The sequence below is a fragment of the Patagioenas fasciata genome, chromosome 10 (genome assembly GCF_037038585.1).
Source record: "Patagioenas fasciata isolate bPatFas1 chromosome 10, bPatFas1.hap1, whole genome shotgun sequence".
NCBI lineage: Eukaryota > Metazoa > Chordata > Aves > Columbiformes > Columbidae > Patagioenas > Patagioenas fasciata.
In genome coordinates, this window is record NC_092529.1 from 9,531,039 (window position 1) to 9,554,596 (window position 23,558).

The window sequence follows — 23,558 nt, forward strand, 5'->3', positions numbered from 1 at the left end:
TCCACTTTGACATCCCCAATACTGATGTGAATTGTTCTCTTTTCCCTTTCAGCCAGATGTTGGTCCTGTCTATAAAGCCTATAATAGTTAATACCTCCCTCCAGCTGTTCCTCTGATGTGTAGTTGGAGACACAGCGTGAGCTTGTGATAGCAGAGCATCTTGTCCATGGCCATCCGCTCTGGGTGCTTTTTGAGGCAGGGAGAACAACTATTTCCAGACAAGACACGCTTGGTTTCAGTGGGAGAATCTGAATCTTTAGCAAAAGTTTTTATATAGACTTGAAATAAAGGAGGAGGAGGGAGCATGAGTGGGAAAATTATTTTAGTAACACTTGTGGTTGTCAAAGTCTTTTAATATTTCAACAAAGGGCATGTGCGTACCATGCGAAGGCAGCTGGAGAAACAGCCTTCAGAGAGTTGATACCTCTTTTAATTAATTAATTACTTAGGCTGCGTAGAAGGACATTCACAGGTGTTCCAGGAGCACCTCATTTTAGCACACGATACTGGTACTGAGTTTCCACACCTTCAAAAGTTGTTAGTCCCGTCCGAACCCTTTTCCTTGTGCCAACACGTGTTACACACAGTCGCTCCTCGGAGGCTCCGTCTGCGCAGCCAGACTGTGATCGAGGCCTGGGGTTTGTCCTGGGATCCGCTGGGATGAGGTTTGGTGAGCAATGCGGTTCTTTCCCCCGGAGTTGTGCATCCTTGTGCAAATGCCTTGGAAGGAGTGGAGCCGCTCGGTGCAGGTTCACACCCAGGGAAATCACCGCTCCTGTAAAACGGAGGTTACAGGCTTGTTCTGTGCCAGCTCCGCCGTGCAGAGCTGTGCTGTGCGTGTTTGTGTGCGAGACAGATGAAATGACTCAGCTTCAGGAACCGAAATAATGATTCAACTAAAAGTATAAACAAAAGTTGCAGGACGGCAAAAAAAACCTCGTGTGGACTTTCCACTGTTCCAACAACTGCTTGTGACCTTTCATACAGTTGGATAAGTGGTTTTATCAGACAAAAACCTGAAGCAGGAACCCAGGTTGTTAACAGAATCACTTGGGTTGCAAGTGACATTTCTTTCCTTCCCTTTACAAGCTTGATTGCCACATTTTAAATGGCAACATTTGTTCTGAGAAGAGTTGACTGAGACTTTAGCCACATCGTTGATTTATGCACCCGATACCGTCAAATTCTATTTGCGTTAAGGAATGAGCCATAAGCAAGGAGCTGGAAACTGTGGCTTAAAAGGTGAATATCCTCTAGATATCTAGGTTCAGATCTTAGGTCACAACTTAAAATGAGTATTAGCAGCTCCTGGAGTCCACAGGGGTGTTGTGTTTCCTTTATTTATTTATATATCTGCCAATTTATTTATTTATTTTTAAAATTTAGTCAAATAAGCCAGTGCACAGTTGGCCCTGTTGAGGACAGGGTGTATACTAGGTAATAAATGGGTCAGTCTTCAGGTGTGTCTGCAGACCAGTGTACAACCATAGAGAAGAGGTTCGGTTTATTAGCTAATTTATTAGATTTATTTGTTCATCTGGGACTTTGAGCAATGTGATCTAGGGGAAGATATCCCTGCCTGTGGCAGGAGGGTTGGACATCTTTAGAGGTCCCTTCCAACCCAAACCATTCTGTGATTCCTCTCCATTACAGATATCGCTTTGTGAGAAGAAGGATGATGCCAATGTATGGAGTTGTTTTAGGTTCTTCAGAACTCATTTGGTCCTTTCCAAAAATCCCAGACTTTGTCAGCTGATCACTGGAACAGGTTACTTTTCCATTCTTCTGTCTCATTTAGAGAAGGGAAAAATAGGCAACAAGAAGAATAAGTAAAGCAGGGAAAATGACAACCTGTTATAGCGGTGTGCCTCGGGCAAACCTCAGAATGCTCCGAATCACAAGTCTTGTCCCAAATCATATGGACGTGAGAATTTCTCAGGGAAATTGTTGTCTAGTTTGAGTGTCATGGGAGAGGGGGGATTAAGCTGTTAAAAACATCTGTTTTATTAGATATAATCTTGGAAATAGTTTAAAAATCCAGCTTGAGGTAGTTGCCTATTTTGGAAAACTGCAACGCAGGGAGCTAAAATGTGGCTAAGTTGTGTGCAACAGAGAACAGAGCTGGATGCTGAAAGGTCTTGGGCAGGCTGTACCAGGCGTACAGTAACATAATCTGTAATGTGAAGTATATATTATGTAAACATAACATTTACTGTAATGTAAAGTATAGCTGAGAATGTACAATAGGTAGAGAGAGAACATTTAGCAGCTTCTGGTGTGTTTACTCTGGAGAAATTGTAAATGGATGTCAGAGAGCCTGTTTCATGACTGTCATTTAGATTAGGTAGACAGGCAGATAAATATTGCTGTAGAAAATGCTGAAATGCCAAGACCCTTAGACATTTAGGCAATGTTCTTCTGGGAACATATAGAACAAAGAAAACCCAGCAAAAACCCAGACGTCGTCTTTACCTAAGAACATAACTCGTCTGGGTCCTAGGAAAATCAAATCAAGCTGAGCCTGTTGTTATCTGGGATGTTTCTGCTCCACAAAAGTTCCTTTAAAATGCAGTTACTTGGTTAAAATGCTTTCTTAAGTATCTTTAGCATCTTGATGAACAGAAATCCATGGCCTCTTTCATTCCCCAAATCACTTCTAACTTCTGAGCTACTTATTTCTTCAAGAGCGGGTATTTTAGCACCATTTGGTTTTCTCCTCCATCTCTTCTGCCTGTAGACTTGGCAATGTCTGCAAGGAGTTTCAGGGCTATGATGCTCCAGATAAGGCTGTTCTGGGGCATCTACATGGAGAGGAAGGCTGGGAATGGGAGAGGAAAGCTGGATGGGTAGTGGGGTAATGAAGTTTCTGCATGACCACTTGGAGCCAGAGCCAGGCTGGGGAGAAAACAGCAATCCTTGCCTGACTCAAGGCATCCCATCAGCTCCAGGGTGGTCGTGTTAGAGTTGGTGCTACCATAGGGAAGGTAGAATATATTGCTTTTTCTTTCACCACACTGCCCAGTGAGAGCTGCTGTGTGGAGCTGCGAAAGCTTGCATTGCAATCATGATAGTAAAGCATGAGCATTGCTTTGGGTAATCAGCTTAGAGGAAAGAATTAATAAAACATCTTAAAGATGTTCTAAGAATAATGTAGTCCTTAAACTAAAGGACTACATTATAAAGGTGAAACTGTTGAAATGAGTCTCGTCTTAAAAAGCCCTGTATTCAGATATTGTGACTGGTAACTGTATGAATTGCAGAGTAGAAAAATAGTGCCATATCTTAGCAGTGCCTCAGCTCCCAACCAGCCATAGAAATGTCTGTCTTCCTCTTCTGTTGTCCTGAAGCAGTTTGCACATTAGGGGAGATGGTCCCGGCCCTGTGGCATCCTCCTGAGTGATCAGCTGATGTTCTTAGAGTCTAAATATCACCAGATTTGGAATGAAATCTGGGGTGCTAAGTCAGAGCTCATTGCACATTTGGTACCAAAGGCTCTGTCCAGCTCAGGCAGCTGCTGGGCGAGTCCTCCCAGTCCCCAGCCGGGCAGAAGCATTTGCATCCAGCACTTTCTTCAGGGTGCTGGTACGAGCGGGGCTCAGGGCTCTGGGGTTGCACACAGGGTAGTGTAGATGCAGGAGGTTGAAATCCAGGAAGCATCCAGGTTTGAACACTACCTCTTCCCTGGTGCTGATAAGGTGGCTAGCATGAAAGGTAGCCGTGTGATATGGTGGCAGCTAAAGTCATATCTGTGCGGTGCTCACATAACTGGCCAAAATAATGAGCACCATGACCCCACATCTTGGAGAGTAACTATAGAAGCTGCTTTTGATAATGTGCTGATGTTGTGATGACACAAATGGGTGATGTGTTTTGCGGGAAGTGTCAGGTTGGCTGCTACTCATCTTGGGCTCTTTGTGATCACTCTTGTTGGGCTTGAGCTCCTGCTTTTCATTTTTTTTTTTTTTTTTTTTGACACTGTGTTACTGGTATTAAAGAGACACTGATATCTCAGAGCCTTTCTTCAGTTGGACTTCTTCACTTTGCTTTTTGTCATATATAGAAACTGGTCTGTGCTAACACTGTCCTGCCTAGATCTCATTTTGAGCTGACGTTCGAACATGCTTTACTGCCATATGAGGCCAGCTAGTGAATGTTTGCTAAACAGAACCTGGGCAAGCCACAACGAGCTATATTTGAATGAGCAAAGTAAAAATGGAAATTACAGGAATGTAATTTTGAATGTTGCAGTGAGTCATAATCTGTTTGTTAGCAACAAAATGCCCTTCGGAGATTGTCTGAAAATTTGGGAGGAAGAATATGGGACATATCGCATCACCTTTGCTCACGGTGAACAGACCACTGACGCGCTGCAAGACTCCAGAAGATGTGTCACACAGCAAGAGGTTGGCTGGCAGAATTGACTTCAGAAACAGTGAAGGAACTGAGTATGTAGCCTGAGACTTGAGAGACAAAAATCAGAATACTGTTATGCTCCGTTCTCTTTTCTAGATAGTTCATATTTAAAGAGACAAAAGGATATAGTGCTCTGTGATCTAGAAAAAGTCGTACTTCAATGTTAATCTGAAAGTAGATGGGAAGAAGAACCCTGTTCAAATGAAGATAGCTTTGTGGTTTATGCTTTAATAATCATCTTAACAGGGAGGCATAGCATCTGTGTGATGATCGACCTTTGACTCTATTTGGTTACTGAACGTTATTAATTAAAAAAATGACTTAAAGTAAACATATTGTACTGCCTTGAACAGATTCTGTTTGGGAACTGTTTCATTTGAAGACCCTGTTTTCCTGGCACTTTCCAGTGATAACTACACGGGAAATACCATTTTTAAAGAATTGACTGGCAGATGTGATTCATAATCTCTGCCTCCGTATGGGTGTTCTGTGCAGATCCTCTGAGAAAACGCGATCAGCACACAGCCCGTCTCCGTGCCACTCATTGCCATGTTTGCTCTGAGCACGGTGTTCACAAAAACTTCTCCATCGCCACCAAGGACTGTGATTTTTTAAACATGGGCATGGTGCTCGCACCCATCCAAAGCATTTGCTGGGAGCAATTTAGACTTCTGGGAACACAGAGAGTTTTCAGTGACCTAACAAGGAAGGAAGACACTAATGCCCTAGGTCTGTTCCTGTAATTTTTGCTCATGCTTGAAGAGTTCTGTTGACTTTGAGAAACCAGGAGTGCAGGCATGACACTGCTAATGATACTCCTCTTGGATGTCACATTCCTTTTGCAATGCAAGATGGAGAGTTTTCTTGAATTCTTTACAAGCTGGTTCATAGTCTCAGTTAAGCAATGCATCCATTATTCATTGAGTTTATTATGACAGTTCCTAGGGACCAAATAAAAGTAGGGCTTAATTACGGCAGGCATCAGAGCTGCTGCCCATGGGCAGGTTGGATGGGGACAGGGCTGGCTGCAAGGCACACAGTTACACACTCAGCCCTCTTCTCATTCAGCAGCACATGTGCTCAAGTGCTGTGTGGAACAACACTCTGTATTTATGTGGAGGCTGCAAAGAGGAATGCAATGAAGTGTGTGAGAACACAACCTTTAATTTCTTTTCTCCTCTCCTGTTGCATTTTTCTGATCTAGCTTCTTTTTGTGTCATCTTTGGAAATCCGTTGGGCTACGTTGGTGAAAATTTGCCTTCAGGGTGTGACGACCTAGAAACCAAGTCCAGTCCTGGTGAGCAGAGAGGTCAGACGTGGATGTGGGACAGGCTGGTGGCTCCTGGGCTCACAACCTTCCTGAAGGCCTGGAGAACCTGGAGAGCTGAGGCTGTCATGGGGCTGTAGTAACCTGTTTGTAGCCGAGTTGATTTAATTTCCATCGAGTAAGCACTACGGCACACCACAGTGCCTGTGGACCTTGTGCAGGGTAGGTGAGAGAAGCCCTGGTTTGGGGAAAGCCAACTGTCTGGACCCAAGTGCAAATTTTTCACATGCACGCACAGATTTGTGCTTGATGCCGTGCTCTAGCTGGGGTGAGTCTGGACAAGGAGCAAGGAGGAATGTCCAGCAGCCCCACAGGGTCTTTGTTGCTCTGCTTTGTCCTGCTGGAACGGGGCTCGGTGGGGCTGCTCAGAGCTGTGCAGCTCGGCATGGCAGGAGCACCTGCAGGGTGTCACAGTCTCCAGGGGACCTCATGGTCCCTTCATGGGAAACAGTGACTAATGTGATTGGGACCTCCTGCCTTGAGCACTTTGGAGATTCATGTTTTGGTACCTCCAGGTGATCCTGGTGGCGGGTGCAGGGTCACTGTAAAAGGCTTGTTTTGTTGAGTGCTGCTTGCTGCTGCCCTCGCTGACCCCTGCCGGGGGGTTAGGCTGTCACTGCAGTGTCCCCCCAGCCAAACCTCCTTCTGCCTTCTACTTCAGAGGCATCTGAGTTCAGTTCCCTGGGACAGAGCCCACGGACTCAGACATACAGAGATTTAACTGCTGTGAACTCTCCCCTGATTTTGGCACTCCTCCTGAAGTATATAAGGGCTTTTGATATATAACCTAGGTATGTGCTAGCTAGTGTTACTTTAGCCAGATCTGCTCTTTACAACTCTCCAGGGATCTGTCCTCCACCCTCGTGTTTTACAGAGCACTCCAGGCTTCACACCTTTCTCACCCTGCTCGCTGTGATTTACTGTTTCTGCCTTAAAACAGCCTTCTAGACCGCAGATGCGCTGTGTGCTACAACACGTGCCTCTGGAGGTGCAGCTGGGGGGTTTGTTGTCTGCTTCCTTGCTGTTCCTGCCACAGAAACAAAAAGGACCCCCCTGGGGTGCTCTGACCACGGAGCAGAGTGCTCAGCTGCTGGGACCTGGCTGTTGGGATCCCTTCAGCAGCACGGGATGTGTCGAAGTTGTGTAGAGCACCCAGTGCTCTTGTGTGGATTCTGGAGTTGAGATTTGGCTAGGGGGCATCTTAACCCCAGATTTGCCGTCCTATGAACTCTACTGGAGTTTGGGAAGTTTGGTGTCTTGGTATCCAGAAGGGTCTCGGCCCATTTTTTTAGCAAAGTAGCGGTCTTCTTTCAGCCTGCTGCTAATAAACGTGTAAACTAAAGACAAAGGAATAAATTCAGAATGGCTCTAGTGGAGCTGATGGAAATGGGCAGACACAAAGCCAGAGTCAACAAAGTTGGATTTTGAGGCTTATTTTCTGGAGATTGAAGGGAGGTGGCTTTGCCTCCATTCCTGCTGAACTCCTACAGAAAAGTTACCTATTTTCTTCCATCCTTCCTTTTCTGTGGCATCATAACACTGGAGCAGCACATGCCAAGAAGTTATCTTGCCATGGAGAACTTGTTAAAATGCTTTTTATGCAAGTTTTCCCTATGGTTAGTGATCCTTTCAGGATGTTTCTGTTTAAGGAGCAGAGTAAGATGCTGTGTGAGCCTCTCTGCAGCCTGAGCCAATGCCAGCCTGCCTGTCTGAAGGTGGGAACCAGGGGCCCAGCCTGTATGTCCCCGAAGAACATAGTGCTGCCGTTTGGCTGCTTGCAGTTCACCTCTGGGGCAGGTGACAGGATGACACAACTGTGTGACTCATTTTCCAAGCTGCTTCTTTTACGTTCTGAAAAGCGTTGACAAAGACTGAAAATGTGGCCCATAACAAAATAAATGTGATTGTGGCTGGGCAGTGGGGGTGAGTGCACATGCATCAGTTAGCCTGCCTTTTAAATGTACTTTTTTTCTTTTGTCTGTGTTTTAGATCTCTCACCTTGTGAACCTTTGGGATGGAACAAGTGATTTAGGATCTGAAAGACACCTAATTCAGTGCCATCCAAAATTCAGTAGCTGCCTGTTGTTGGTGCAGATCTGAAGACACAGCGCACACACTCGAAGAGGTGGAACAACGTGCCATGCTATGTACTTCAGCTGTCCAGGTAAGCAGCTCCCTCCAGTCCACACCACAAGCCTTTACACTTTGTGGTAATAAAGCAAGACGTCCGCATAGGTGATGGGGCTTTGTCAAGAAACTCTCATCAGTTGCTGTGGGCACAGAAAATATTTGAGGGATTTGCAATGAAATAAAGGGATAAAGACCTCTGAACCCAGCTGGAACGTCTCGTGTGAAGGAGCAGCCTGGCTCTTGAAGGTCAGGCTGTCCAGGGCCGATTTTCTCGAAAAGACCTTATTCATGAAGTGAGTCGGACTCCTGCATGAGACATTTTGTTCAGATTCAGGGGGACAAAGAAAAGCTATTTTGAAATGCTGTTTTGATTGGGTCTGTGTAATACAGCATCCTGCCTTAATCAACGTTCAGTACACCTAAGAATTAGGGGGCAGAAATCCCATTCCACCTAGTGCTTCTGTACATGCAAGGAGCTGTGATAGTTACTTGTACTATACAAAAAGAAAACTCCATAAATCTGTTTCCTTTTGATGTTATGATTATTCCTTGCTGAATGTTTGTGTACTGGTAATTCTGGTTACAAAATATATCCTTGCTTAAAATTTCCTTGTCAAAACTACAGGGAATCAGAACTCTCTCATGTGCGTTGTGTGGGACCAGGTCAGCTTTACTTTCTTGCCAAGAGTTTTTCCTGATCAAATAAGTGATCTAGCTGGCGTTCATGTAGATGTATTTCTATTTGTAGTTTTGTTTTGTTTGTTGGTTTTGGGGTTTTCTTGGTAGTGCATTTAGATAATTTTATATGTGCATCCTGCTTAAGATTGTCAAAAGGGGTGTTTGGAAGTCTTAGCTCTCCATTGTCTCAGGCAGATGGCTCACACAAGCCAGATGTCCCCATGGCTGAACGTTTTTATTCCTGGTTTGGCTGCTGGATAGGTGAATACTGGTTATATATATGTTTTCTTGTGCCTTCATTTGTCTGGCAGTGAATATGAGACCAGCATTAGTGTCTCCAATGTAAAGTCTTGTAAGGGTCTTAAGAGTGGAAAATGCTGTATGTGCCCTCAGTGGCGATGCCACCAAGTTCTGGGCTGTTTTAGAGTTGCCAGTGATACGAACTGGGGTGCTATGGATGTGCACCATTCATTCCTTTACAATCTGCTACACAACAGGAGCAGCAGGACTTTTCTACAGAAAAAAAATTTCCCCTTTCAGGTCTCTATGTTGCTGTAGAAAATACAGCGCATCCTCTTTCACTTTTAGAAGGAAATGAACCTAAATAGAGCACTATGGCATGGCCTCTAGATTGATGGCCAGTGTCATTATCCTATTAGGGCACGCTAATGGCAACCTTCAGTTCAGAGGTGTTGTGTCTCTCCTGTGTGTTGCCAGACAAGGTGTGGATCCTCGTTGCGTTGCTCAGTGCTGCTGGACCAGTCAGTGTCCATGGAAAAAATGTTTGTTCTGGTGTTGGCCTGTCTGGAGAGGACACAGTAAAGGTGATATGTCAGGTAAACGCAAGTTACCAGACAGAAACCACTCATGTTGTAAGCTTTCCTGCAGCCAGATTACATTAATAGATCCCATCCTCCAGTGATTGCTTTAAAGGAAGGCACAGTCTTCATAATAGGGCAAATTCATGGACTTCTATGTGCACCATAATAATCTCTGGGAAGAAATTTCTCACTGATTAGCATATGCCCAGAAGCATTTGCAATGAATAGGCCTTATAGTTTTGTCTTCAGTGTACTGCAGACATTTGGTCGTATCTTCAACTGGTGAAACTGGCATTGCTTTGTTGCCTTTCCAAGTCAATTTACAATGAGTGAAAATTGATCCTTCTGTTCTCCTTCATATGAAGGTCATGTAACTTTTGTGGTTTGTGCAATATGTTCTTTCTAAAGAGAAATGAATGTGCAGTTGTCTTTTATTTTGCAATGATCTTCTAAAGTACCCAGTTCAAAGATTGGGAGTGCTTGACACACTTTCCACCCATTTCTTTCAAATTAATAATCCTCTGATGCCTCTCACATGATCTGTTGGTCCTGTGAGGGTTTGAGCTTTGATGGAGGAGGAGTGTTTGAACAACAAGGGAGGACTGGAAAATCTGTGAAACTTCTGTTTTAGAGGCTTTGATATTGTGCTGGTACTCTGTCCTACTGTTAGGCTGTTTCAGTATTTCCAGTCTCAGAGGGTCATTTCATAATAGATATGGGAAGGATTCTCACTTGTCTTGCCTGGCATTTTCATAGTTGCTTGGGGAAGGCCTTAATAACTTGCCCACTAAGACTACCAGTACCTTGTTTTCGATAGGATCTAATAGCGGGATGCTTCAAAGGAACAATGTGGAAAGCTGGAGGAGAACCAGCCCCCGATGAGGAAAGATCTCATCCTAAAGCTTCAGTAAGAGAGCTGGGAGCAGACATTTTTCCATCCCTCCCCTTTCTTCTCTGTGATGATTAAGAGTGTCAGCTGCTGCTCGCTGTGAGCAAAGGCTTAAGAATTTCTCTCACAGATAGTGGAGACATGAGTCGTCCTGCAAGCTGATGGACATCAGGACTCAGCTTCCTGTACAGTCAGGCTTTGAATCAAATCCACCAGTGTGTCTGGGAAACGGGTTGTGAGCTGGGCATCCTCCAGACCTGCCTCCAAAGGGGTCCCAACAATGAGAGCTCAGAGCTCTCCAGGAAGCTGGAGGATTCTCAAGGCATTTACAGGAGAAAAACTGACCTGAGAGGGTTTTGAGCAGTGCAAGCAGTGAGGAGGAAAAGTCCCCTTTGAAAGCCAGTAGAGTTTGGGATCCAAAGCCCAGCAGAGATTTTCAGAAACCGCTGCCTTTTCTGAGAAGAAAACCACAGTTTGAACAATGAATCCATGGCCACCCCCAGGCTGTGGATAAAGGCAGAGTGTGTCTTGAAAGCCCAAGCACAGCAAGCCTGGTTCGAGTGGTCGGGGGCAGATAGGGCCCTACAAAACAGGAGCCCAACTGCTTGAGGAATGTCAGGGTGCATCACAAGGTAATGGGGGAAGAAACCAGCAGTTCCACAAGCAGAGTAGGAGTCAGATCAGCTTTCTAACATGTCCTTCTGGGGCTTCTCCAGTGTCAGGAGAGCTCAGTTTATTAACCCTTCCCCTAGCAGCAGCATCAATAGGGCATTTCTGCTCTGTTTGACCCCCAGTTTTCTCAAAATTCATAGGAACTCAGTATCTTGGTGGCTTCTCTTCTTGTTCCAATTCCAGCTGAAATTGGACAACCATTGCCAGAGGCAACGGGGCACGTTGTGTGATCACACATACGGGTTGTCTCTCTTGTCTACTGGGAGGAAATGGCTGCAGACACTTCTGTGATGAAAGGTGCCACCTTCATAGGTCTAATCTCCGGGAAGAATCACCTCTAGAGAGAAAAACATGACTGCCCTGTGACACAGAGTGCATCTGTCAGTGTTCTTTCACTTTGAGGCAGTCAGTAATTCATCTCAAAGGTCTTGTTTGCACTTGATGCTGCCTCAGAAATCCTGAGTCACTCTTCACCCAAATTCACCCTGGTACATCTGTTTACTCTATGGCTGTATGGTGGTTGGGAAAGTCCTCAAGTACAAAGTAAGTCGAAACTGGCTTCTTCCTAAAAAAGTAGTCCTACTGCTTTTATAATGGCAAAGTAGGCTGGATGTCATATTCCTTGATAAAAGACAACTGCGTGTCAGTCCCAGCATTTCTCAGGTGTTGAGACGCAGCTTGGTTTTGCTGTCTGCTTGTGTTTGGGATGTCCTGACTTTTGAACTGCAAGAGAGCCAACACAGACTTCTACCTCCAAGACATTAAATACAAATTACATTTACATCAAAGAGAAACATCTCAGACTACCCTCTCAGTCCCTGCCCTGGAAACAGTTATAGGTCTGTATCAGTGTTGAAGAACCAAATGAACAATTTTCTTTCCTATTTTCAACTTTGAAAGGTATTTGAGGCTGTGTTGAGCTCAGCTCTGGCTTACATTTACTGCTGCCTGTGTACATGCATGTCTGTGTCACTTGGGTCACTATCTTTGCTGTGGGTTAAGAGCGTGTACACAGCTGGTTGCTGGGGTCAGCTAAAGTGCATTTACTGCATTATTCTGCAGTAACTTGGTAACAAATATAAGCTCTGAAGGGCACGAAGCAATCACACTTATCAGTCGGAACCTTGGTGCTCACCCCTTGCTATTGAGCCCTTCTCTAAGTTATCGTCAACCTCAGTCATTGCTGGCAGTCCTGAGAGCTTAAAATCAGGCAGTTGTTTGAGTATTCATTAAGCTCTAAGTACTTAAACAATGAAACCTTTACAAAAATACACCTGAAAGCTGAAGAAGAAGAATATAACTGCCTGTATTGTAACTTTCCTGCTGGTAGCCATAAACTGGTAGGATTTTACTAGCTTTTGATAAGTGTCTTAATGAGGCCTATCAATCTGACTGCATGTGAAGTTTCAGCCGTTGTTATATTACCTGAGTGATCACAGATCCTCTGATGACAAAGATAACTTGAGACAGATTTAACGGAACACGAGTTTAGCTGAAATTGTGGCCTGGCAACTGTAGTGTCTCTAGCAACCACCTAAAGTCAGTAGCTTACATCCTTCCAGGATGCACAGAGACTACACCGATGCCATCTTTTTTCACAGCTCAACTATTGATCTTCTTGTGTCTTTTACCTTCGTTTTCTACCTGTAGGCAATAGCATTCACTCCAGTCATACCCAGCCCAGGAGATTTAGAATAAAAATAGAAATGCAGATAAAGGAAAGCAACTAGGAAAGCAGTGTACGACCAATGTCATCAGGAATTTGGGATGGTAGAAAATTTGGGCAGCCACTGCCACTTTCTGGTCATATAATTCACTTTCCTCTAGTGATGGATGCAAACACAACAGCTACTTGAGAGTCTTGCCGCCTTTATTTTGCTCCTGTTTCAAAGCTAACAGTAAAGGAAAAAGGTATCTGTGAAAATCCTGTGGCTTAGGAACTTGAGGAAGGATAGATTGAGAGTTTTAGGCACTTATCTTTGACCAGTTATCCCCAAGGCAGTTTTGAGCTGTAAATCCCATCCATCGCTTTGGCTACTGACGCCAGTGCCACTGCCAGAGAAAGAGCAGTCAAGCTGGATTATCAAAGTCAAAGCCAGAGACAGCTCTTGTGAGAAGTGGTTGAGAGAGTCTCATGTCTTAATTCCTCATTGCGTAGGAAATAAAAAGGGGATTGTGCATGAGCGGGTTGGGAATGCCCCGTTTCTCGTTATCTGAATGCATGGTCTTGAAGGAGAGGGTGGATCCCCAGAGCAAAAGATGAATTATGTTAATGCAGTTTATTTCCCTGATTTTTGCCTTCCAGTGCTCTCTTCTGGGGGCTGGAGACCAGGGGTTTTGCACGTGAACATGGCTAGTAGTAACGGTGGACTGTGTTTTTGTGATGAGAAAGAGCCACGCATGGGGAAATGGAAAAATCAGACCCAAAAAGTGGAGCGAAAGCTATTTACTCATACGAGAGTGACCACCATGACTTTAGAGGTGAAAAGGCAGGCCCAGCGCCCCGTCTGCGTTCAGCAGCGCTGGCAGCGCTCCCAGAGCCATCACGGCGCGGAGCTGTCACCGGGGCCGACAGACAGACTGTGCCATGGGGAATGGCTGTGACGGGTGGCATCTGTCCGTGCGGGTGGCGGGGACCCCTCCCGGGAGCGAGCAGCCCCGGCAGCTGAGCCGCAGCTTCGGTTGAGCAGGAGGAGCCTGGAAGCGCCTTTGGGGCACATGTGTGAGTGTTTGTGAGTCTGTGGGATGCGCTGGGGCCTGATTCAGCCGCCAGCCCTGTCTCTTGATTCTGTTCAGAGCATAAAGCAACTCAAAAGCCTGCTGCTTAAATTTTTTTCTGTTGGAAGCTGGGGCTTTTTGATAGGTGTGTGTGTGTCCCCAAAGCAGCTATTTCTATCAGGACATTTCAGGGCTTTTCAGGGTGGAGGGGGTGATATGTGGGAAGGGAAACCTAAGCAAAATGCGCAGGTTTTGCGAACCAAACCCCAACTTTTCCCACACCTCTACTCCCTTGAGATGGGACTTCATGCTGCATGTATGATTTACTTGGATTTTACAAAAGAAAACTTGCCTGGAAACCAAACCTCCTTCAGAATAAATGTGATAAACCTTTTCCAGTTCCATGAAAGGTTTCCCTGCTTCCCTCCCTGTGGTTAAACAAGGCTGAGCAGTGGATGGGCAAGATGAAGCCTGATGGTGGTGCAGGGCCCCGCACGCCCTGGGGCTGGCGGGCACAGGCTCTGAGCTGGCACAGACCAGCAGGTTCCCGCCTGCGCCGGCAGCGAACCGCGATCTGCGGCACTGGGAACCTGTCCCAGCGATGGCTCGGTGAGGTCTGAACAGGAAGATACAGGTATTTGCTAAAGGGCAGGGCCTTAGGTCTGTCTTCAGGGGGAACTTTACACAGAAATCCACTGGAAACCAAGGAAGTAGCATCCTTTTTGGACCTGTGGGAGAAGGTTCAACACTATCTATGTCAGTTAAGCCGGCAGGTGAATTTGGACAAAAGAATGGTGCAGCTCAGGATACACAGCTGTAGTTTTCACTGTGTGGTCTGGTAGTGCCAAGATGCCCTCTAAAAGTTGTTCAGGCTCCCCTTATAGCAGACTTTTGGAGCACTGATACAAGGCACAACTACAGGGCAGGTAACGCACTCCTTCCCTCCTGCCTAACTTCATCGCTGACTGCTTTGCCCTTCATCATATTTGATTAAAGTCTCTCAAACTGCATTAAAAATGGAAAGAATGGTGCTATTAATTTTCATGGCTGCTGATAACAGTGGGCATGTTGCATTAGATAGTTCAACAGTTAGGCCAAGCTGCTGTGTTTTAATGAAAGAATGAGATGTGCTGTGCAGAGAAAAGCGAGCTGGGTCCTGCTCTGTGGGGACTCCCACACTCCTGTGGGTCTCGCAGGAGTAATTTGACGTGTGTGCCCCGTGGACGGGACATCACGTCACAGTGAGTGACTCCCGTAAGTGCTACTGGTGTTGGCTGCTGTGGCAGAGAGGCCGAAGGCGGAACGCACTGTGGGGAATGAGCCCTGGGCTCGCTCTGGCAGAGATCTCTTTAGTTAAGGGTCAGGGCACATGGAGAGACAACGGGAAAGGGAGAGCTGTTATTTGTGGACGGACAGCTGACTCCAAGACGCAAGGCTGCTTATTGCAGGTGTATTTTTAATACAAAAAAAAAAAAAAAGCTGAAAGAAAGCAACAGGGTACGAAATAAAAAGTTTCAAGAAATCAAATGAGCAGCTTCCCAGACCTACTTGTCTGGGTATTGCTCTATGTGAAAGGTGGCTTGTTTTCCAGTATTAGCTCTCAGCTTACACCCCAGTAGTGAGACCATGGACTCTGGAGCTTCTGTACTGGCTCTGGCCTTAACCTGGTACCCTGTCCCTGACTGTGACCAGTGACACATGCTTAGGGGAAGCACAGGAGAGAAACTGTTCATAGCGTGAACGCTCCTCTGGTGTAACCTCTGGCCCATCGTTGCGTTTTCTGGCATCAGCATCCTGGTGACTTGTGGTGGACCTGGTAACTGCAGTAGCTCTAGGTTTGGTGGGGATTCTTTTGTTGTTTTGGGTGGTTTTTTTTGTGGGAAGTACGGAACACTTGTGCTTTGATCACCTTTCTGCCCTTTGTGTCTCTACAGACCTTGATTACCTCCCCCTGCCTTCTCTTTTCCGAGCTGAGGCATCCTCCCACATGGAGACAGGAGCTGTGCAGTGTGCAAAGTCACCGGTCAGGCCATTCTTCTTCTCCATGTGTTCTTTATCTTTTCCAAGAGAGGATGATGAGACCCCCGCACAGGAATCATGGCTTAGGTGCATCACAGGGTCATTTATTTAAGGTGGCTTTAAAAAAAGGCAGCTTTACCTTCCTTTTCTCTAGCCTTTCAGTAATACTTTCTGAGATCCTGCAATACCTTCATGACCATTCCTGAGCCTTGAGCTGGCATTTTAAAAGAACTATCTGCTGCAGCCCCAAGTGAAGTGATAGATGACTCTGAGAGCAGAAGGAAGCATGGTATGCTCACCAGGTGGAGAACTGCACGTGCAGGTAGACACTTCTTATTTTACACTTTGCTAGTGTATTATTTGTGCTCTTGGAGCACAGCTGGTGTCCTTTCGGTGCACATCTGCTTGTTCTGCCTTGGAAGTGACCTGACTGCAGCGAGCAAGACAAGCAGAGTATTTCCAGATTCTTTGGCCATATTTGAGAGTTCCATGTGCTCTCTGGGTTACTGGCTGGTTTAAGTGGATGATGTGCTGGAAAGAAAGAGGAAACACTGATCTGAGTTGCAGATTGCAAGTGTTTCAGAATGACCTTGCAGTCTTCTGCACACAGAATCAGCCGGGTATCAGACACCGGTGCTGTTAAGTAACAGCGATGTAATCTGGCCCTGGGGTTATTCCGTGTACATCCCCTGCTCCTTTTGTGGTTTTGAACTTCCCTAAACTTAAACAATGAAGATGAAATGCCCCTTTGATGCATTTTTAATTCCTTTTTGTAGATGTTATTGTCTCACTGAGACAATGAATTTGATTGTGAAATACCATGTTCCCACTTTTCGACTCTTCCCCTCCATGTTTGGAGTCCGCTGTCCCCTTTTCTAAGTGTTTTGATAAAAAGCTCCTGTTGGTAGCTCAGGTGTTGTACAGCTCATGTCTATACGTATGCATGTGCTACCTATAGACTATACATCTGCTTCTGCTTCACTGAGGACAAGTGAATTTCTACCTGTTAATCAGAGTTGCAATAAGGACTGGATTTCCAGTTCTTGCTTTTATTTCTCTTAAGTTGCTTTTACAAGTCCTTTTCTCACTATTGGAAATTTCTAGTGGTTCACTCACATAGGGCTTCAGGATTTGACTTTGTCTGTTCAGACCAGCCTCACTGGTCAGGGTTATTCTATCCACTTTTATTCAATAACAGAGTTAAACTGGTGACTCTGAACTCTCCTCCCAAGGACTCAGGCTCTGACATGGCAAGTAACAGCCCACGTGGGTGCCACCTTTAGGTCTATCGCTTGGGTTTATGTCTCTCTTCTCTTGGGAGGCAAGCCATCTTTGTAAGAAAGTAGAGAAGGACTGAAAAAGTAGTTATTAGGGAGATGGCAGCAGTATCCCCCAGGCTTTACACAAGAGAAGTTGTTGCATTTGGGGAAGCAGAGGAGGAAGAACTGCTGAGTTATTTAGATGACTGTTCTGTTTTGCTTCGTCACAAAAAGAGGGATGGTATAAAGGGGGAGGCAGTGGGCAGAAAACTTTCATGTTTAGGCATGGGCTGGGAGAAATAACATACCATAAATATTGCAGCTGACAGAGCAGAGGCCCATTTGGCCAGGAATATAGGGCAATAAATGCAGTCAGGTGATTCGGGGTATTGTGCATAAGTCTGCCAGGTAGGTAGGCGAGAGCTGATCAGGAAATAATTATGGCTGATAAGGGGAGCTTGTAAGGAGGCCAGCACCTTCTGTGACCATGAGTGGTTTTAATGATTAACTATTATGGAAAAGCTAGAAGCACATTCTCCCCGTTCTTTGAAGTCACACCCGACTGCTCTCCTGCACCATTAACTTCAGCGCTGCTGTGCCACACGGCAGAACAGCTGTGCCACGGCTTTGCCACGGAGCGTGAACCAGCGTTAATCCAGGGCAGCCTGTGGTGTGAACGGGGAAGCTGGTTCCTTCTGAGAAGGGCATGGGCAGCCAAGTGTCTGCCCAGGTCCTGGGTCAGTCCATACCGTTCCTGGGGAAACTGGGAGATCGCTGTCCCCTATATATTGCAAATGAAACCCCCACCCTGGCAATAGGCTCTTGTGTGGGTGGGTTGACAGAAAGCTGTGTGGTTTGAAAATGGGTGCAAGAGAGGAGAGGGGAGATCTCCTGTGCTTTGGGGAGGTGCAGCAGTGTGTGGCTCGGCTGCTCCAGGACAGGCACACCGACACACACAGAGTGCAGCTTCCCAGGGCCTGGCCTGGATAATGGTTTTGCATATCTCTGTCTTTCAGTTTCCTTATGCAATTATGAAAACAGCAGATGTCAATAAAACCAGCTCTTGCCAATGCAGCGTTGAATTGACAGTCTTTGGGTAGTCTCCTGCTGTAGCATTTACAGCACAATATTTTGCTTTGCTCATGCTGTGTGCACTGGCTTCATAGGCTCACACAAGAGCAGTGAGCTACCACTGTCAAAACTTTCATTTCCCAGAACTGGGAGCAGTGGTCCATACTGTCGGGATCCCATTTTCTAAACCACTTTGGCTCCATTTACAAGGCAAGCACCAGCTTGCACCTCATGGCAATGCCACAGGAAGATGACGAGGCTACGGACCCTGTTAGGAGCGTGTGATGGTGCTCAGGATAAATGGGTTGAGATTTGAATGTTCTGGCTCTGTGTATGCCGAAGGAAGGAAGGAAGGGGTGCGGATCTTGCCTCTAGTTGGGTCAACCCTGTGCGACACACCGCGGAGAAAAGCACTGTCCTTTGCGTGACGGCTGTTTCTTCTGTCCGCAGCGCTGCCTGTGACAGCCAGGGCAGAGCCGTGCCAGTGCTTGACAGGCACCAAACTGGCAGGCTCTGGATTCAGTCCATGCAGGGAACTGGCCCTGAATATTAAGACAGCAGTTGGTATTAAATATAGACAATGGGAATGGCACCGGAGCAATAGTCCAGATATCAAATAGACTTTCCTTTGCAACCTTACTGTACAGATATTATAGTGTTTGCTAATTGATTTTACTTGATTAATGCTAGCTAATTAATTTTTATTAATTAAGTCTCATTTAACGACTTGTATGGTTAGACACAGCTATAAACCTCTGCACAGCCTGTCTGCAATTAGCACAAATTTTCCCTGCTCAAAGTTGCTGCCAACCCTGCGGACCTGCCATGGTGGACCCCGAGGACATTTAAAGTTGTGCTGTCAGGGAACGGAGCAAACCCATGGGCTGTTGTTGGGACTGTCCGCAGGCTGCAGGTAACTCCTGTGTCGGTCTGCGTTGCCGTACGTGTTGGAGAACCTTGGCCAAGATACAGACTCCATCATCACTTCTGAGAAATGTACGTCATTAATGTATCATCTGTAATCAATAGGCCATGGCCCTAATTCAGCAAGACACTTAAGTACCTGGCTAATACCCATCACACAGTCTGGTACCGTGATGCGTTGTTTTTCTTTTTAAGAGCCTGCTTTTGCATTTAGAATCGGATTTGTGCTAAACTGAAGCTCTTGTGCCTACAAAGAGCATCAGCTGTGGCCTGACCACAAGGTGCCATGTGTTTGTGGTATAAATAGGAGCTCAAAGCTGGAGATGCCATCATGCAGTGAACAAAAAGCCAAGAAAAGACAGGAACGGTCACCAAGCCATGCATTTGGCCTCTTGTGGCCCTCCTTACCCGCTCAGAAGGTTGATGCAGAGATCACAGGTTATGGAGGGGAAGGTGTGAATTTGGTTAAATTGCATTTGGCTGGACAAGCATGCAGTGTTTGAGAGGTGGTGGGAGCAAGAGGACTTGCTTATGAATGGGCAGAAAAGTGGTTGGTGATTTCTTACAATATGTACTGGGAGGAAATAGAAGCTCTGACTTATTTTCCATGTACAACTTAAATGAATCCTTACAACGCCCTATTAGCATTTTTTTTCTTGACAAACATCTTTATCTTAAAAAAAAATATCTGTAATTTTGTTAAAGTGTTTCTTTTTCTTATTTGAAGGATGAATTAGGAACAGTTGTGAAACAACTGTTCATTAGACTCGTAGCTGGGCTTCATTTATTTTTAATTCTGTTCAGCTTAGATAGCTTTTAATCAGTTTAATACTTATCCTCTTGTTTCACTAATTGTTATTTGTTCCATTCAGTTATGTATTGTACAAACATTCATTTCCCCTTGCAGTTCTCCCATAATGATCTCTAGAAAGCTGAGGAAATGGAGGCAGAGAGTTTCAAACCCCCTCAAGAACATGTTCTAGTGACCACCTTGCATGTTAGGAGCCCAAGTTGTAGTGATCGGCGGGAGGACTAGGATCCTGCAACCACCAAGGAGCTTTTGAGAAATTACCTCTAAACTGTATTTCAGCCCTCTAGTAAGTAAGCCCTCCCAAGTAAGTACTTCAGCAGAAGCTTACTTTAAAGCACACCACCAGTCTTGCCCCTGCTTGACAAACCGTATGCTGGGGGTTCAGTTACTGCCCTCAGGCTTAGGGAACAGCTGGAGCCCTTTGCTGCCGGGAAGCTTTGCTGTGGGCGTGTAGCGAGGAGGGAGAGTCTGAGCTTCAGGTGTCACCTGGAATTATTCTGCTGACTTGGAGGGAAGTGCTGTGATTTATGCATCCATCAGAAGTACTCAGCCATGGTTTGGGTTTTGTTTGTTATTGCACTGCCAAGTGAAGCACCCCGGCGACTCAAGGTCACCCCCCTACACGCAGGCAGCCATGTCTGGCTGTGGGCTGTGTCTATGCAACGTTGGGGGGAGACAGAAGCTTCCCCAAGTTGCTGAGATCATGGCAGAGCAGCACCAAGCACAACCATACAGTTTTTGGGTCCCAGCCATAAAGCCAGATCTTGGTCATACATCACGGACCACATCTGTTCCCCCCATCAAATGACTTCCTTGCTGTGACCTGCTTTGGTTCAGGCCTGATCCTGACCTGAGAGGAGTCAATGGAGAGGGCAGCACTGACTCTGCCTGGTTCTGCTACAGACCTTCGAGCATTGGCCTCTCCAAGGAGCTGCAATACTCACAGCATTGCTGGTGGCTGCCAAATGGGCTGTTTTCCATCCCAGCCTCACACCATCACTGCTCAGTTGTCCAGTCTCCCTGGTTACCTGACCGCAGGGCTCAATTTTGCCTTCTGTTCGTTGATCCTGGCTTAGTGCTCAGTGCTTAACATGAGAAAAGGCTGTTTGCAAAGTCACAGCAATTAAATTCTCTAATTGTCCTGTTTTTCAGAAGAGCTGAGTCTGACATGTAAATGGATCACAAAAGCAGTCTGTTTAGCACTGTCTCTTTTTTAAAGACAAAGTGGACTGGTTGCAGCTCCACAGGTGAGATCCATGAGATGCTTGGTGGGGCAGCCCAGACAAACCCTCAATGAGTAGGCTCAGCCTGGTCTTCATGTCATGTGGGTGGCCACATTGCATTCCTCTAGCAGAACACAGCTAGTAAAAATCCCTGAAGCAGCAGAGATGACAACTGACAATAAGGACCAGATTACAGGGCACTAGCTGGAAGCTGCTCAGGAAGCTGTAAGGTGCTCCTGGACTCCTCCAACCCAACAGGAGCAGACCCCTGCCTGCATGAGCTGCTGAGCAGACATCCATGCCTCCATGGATCATTCCACCCAGGCGTGGCTTGTCTCCAGTGCCCTTCAAAGCTGGGACTTGCAGGCTTTAGGCAGCTTCCCTTCTGCTCTCAGCCATCACTATCTGGTTGCTGGGCTTGTAAGGACCAGAGGAAATGCGAGATAGTCAGAGCTGGAGATAGAGCAGTTGTGGAACAGCTTTGTCAGAGCTTGTCTTGAACTGGAACACTTTATGCTCCCAGTCTGATCCTGGTTTGTGCTCCTATGGTAACTACTCCCTGCCCAGTTTTCCACTGCCGTGGCACAAGGAAGAGAAATCAACTTATCACCAAAACCTTCCTCCTTTCCCTAGCAACCATTTTGTCTGGTAGTACTGACGGCCGTAAGGGTTAGCGTGCCTGAGGCCTAAAGCAGAGCTCACGTACCCTGGATTGAGCTTGAGTGTCTCTCTTCGGTATGCATAAAGCCAAATAAATCAAAAGCCATCCTGCTCAGGGGCCAGCTGTTCTTGTAGGACCCGTCCACCCCTCTGCATCCCACCACACCACCAGCAGAGCTGGGAACCGGGGTGCTCTCAGTTCCTCTCTGGTGGGAAGGCTCTACGGTGGTTTTGCAGCCAACGGGTACTTCCCTGGGGGAACTACGCATTGGCAGCTACGGTCATTTTGCTCTTAGCTGGGGCTGATGGCTGAGCTGAAGTGAAGTGATTCAGAGTCAGGCTCTGGGAGAAGGTCCCCTAATTCTGTGTGCAGCTAAATGCAAGGGCATTGCGCTGCCTTGAGAGTCAAGTTAGCAGTTTTATCTCCATTGGTTCATCTCCTGACATGATTAGACGTGGTGTGATGTATCCTGGGATAGATGGTTTAGTGTAAATGTAGATGAATTTGCTAGTGTCCCAGTACCTTGGCTTCGGTACACCATCTTCCTGCGATTTCAGTGGCCTTGGGGTTGAGCACCTAATGACGATGGCCAAGGGGTCCCTCTACTGCTTAACACAAGTCTAGAAATGCACCTTCATTGATAGTTGAATTTAGAAGCTGGAATCAATCTCCTGCTGTTTTTTTTTCAGCCAAGCATCCCTGCTGAAGCACCAAAGTGATAAAGGAAGGTGACCCCTTGTGGGCTATGGGAGGCTGGGCCACCAGGATGGAGTTTGAATGATACTGGAAGGAATAAACATGAAGGAGTCAGAGCCTGGTGTCACAGCTGGAGATGGCTCACGTTGACCTTGCTGAGAGCTGTTTGGGGCTGTGTGCTGGGGAACAGTGTGTGTGTCACAGCTGGCACCAGCTGAGGGGCAGTTGTAAACTCAAAACAAGAAAAGCACTGTAGAGCCAGGAGGCCTTGTTCAGTTTTCTGAGCATCGCCTCCTTCACAGTGTGAGGGCACAAGCCAAGACCAGCCAGGAGGGGCTAATTCTGTAGTAAAAAGGAAAAGCTTTATCCTTGAGCCTGACAGCCTTCAAAGCTTTCAGTGCTGGAATTTGCTTTAAAAATGGGGAAAAAAAGGATTAATATTTTCCTAAACTTGGTTCAGCATGCCTACGGTTCAGAATAGATGTGGTTGCTTTTATTTAGTTGAAAAGTTAGAAGAGCGTGGCATGGCTGAACATGAAGTCATGCATTCGTGGTGTTTATGAATTCTCTTGTGAATGTATGGAAAACATGTATCATTATTTCAACTCCCAGTGCTGGAAATAGTGCATATAAATGACTGTGAGTCAGAAGAAGGTGAATCAGTGTAAGTTAGCTCTACTGCCAGTTGTTCAAGAGCACAGACATGACATAGGCAATTATTTGGCTAACTAGAGCAGACCTTTGAGCATTGAAATCCAGGGCTTTCAAAGGAGCCTAGCACAATTAGGTGCCTAAGTCCTTCTGCTATCAGCGAGAGCTGGGAACAAATTTCTTTTAAATGCTCAGCTTAGCAAAACACGTGAGGCTTTTTATTCAGATGTTTAGGAAACAGCGTTTCCTCTGGGTGCGTGGGCAGCATGTTCCTAGCAATAGGGACAAACACTCTGGACAGAGGCCTGCAGCCTGAACCAGCCCCTGCTAATGCCCGTTCATCCTCCCCTCGTGACAGAGCCCAGCAGAAGGACTTCAGATGGGCAGGAAGAGCCCTCTGGCCCCAAGAGCACGATACCTGCGTTGTGGTCTAAGGGTGACAGCTCTACCCCATAGTCCTGACCACACAGCTTGGAGAGGACATCAAAATGTGTGAGCAATGGCACTGCCCAGCATAAAATGCAAGAGGGCAGGCAGTTAGTCTTGCAGTAGAGGTCAGGCAGAATTAGGATGGTTTCTGTTTGCTCCGCTGGTG

The 23,558-nt window shown here is 46.3% G+C and overlaps 1 long non-coding RNA gene across 2 annotated transcripts in view; it reads left to right on the top strand.

Moving 5' to 3' along the window:
• The window catches only part of LOC136105981 (uncharacterized), a 295,265-nt gene that overhangs the window by 99,851 nt on the left and 171,856 nt on the right, over positions 1-23,558 (top strand). For both annotated transcript variants that reach the window (XR_011740713.1, XR_011740714.1), the window contains one exon: positions 7,730-7,904. This is a non-coding gene — a long non-coding RNA (uncharacterized lncRNA). The remainder of the gene's footprint in view (positions 1-7,729; positions 7,905-23,558) is intronic.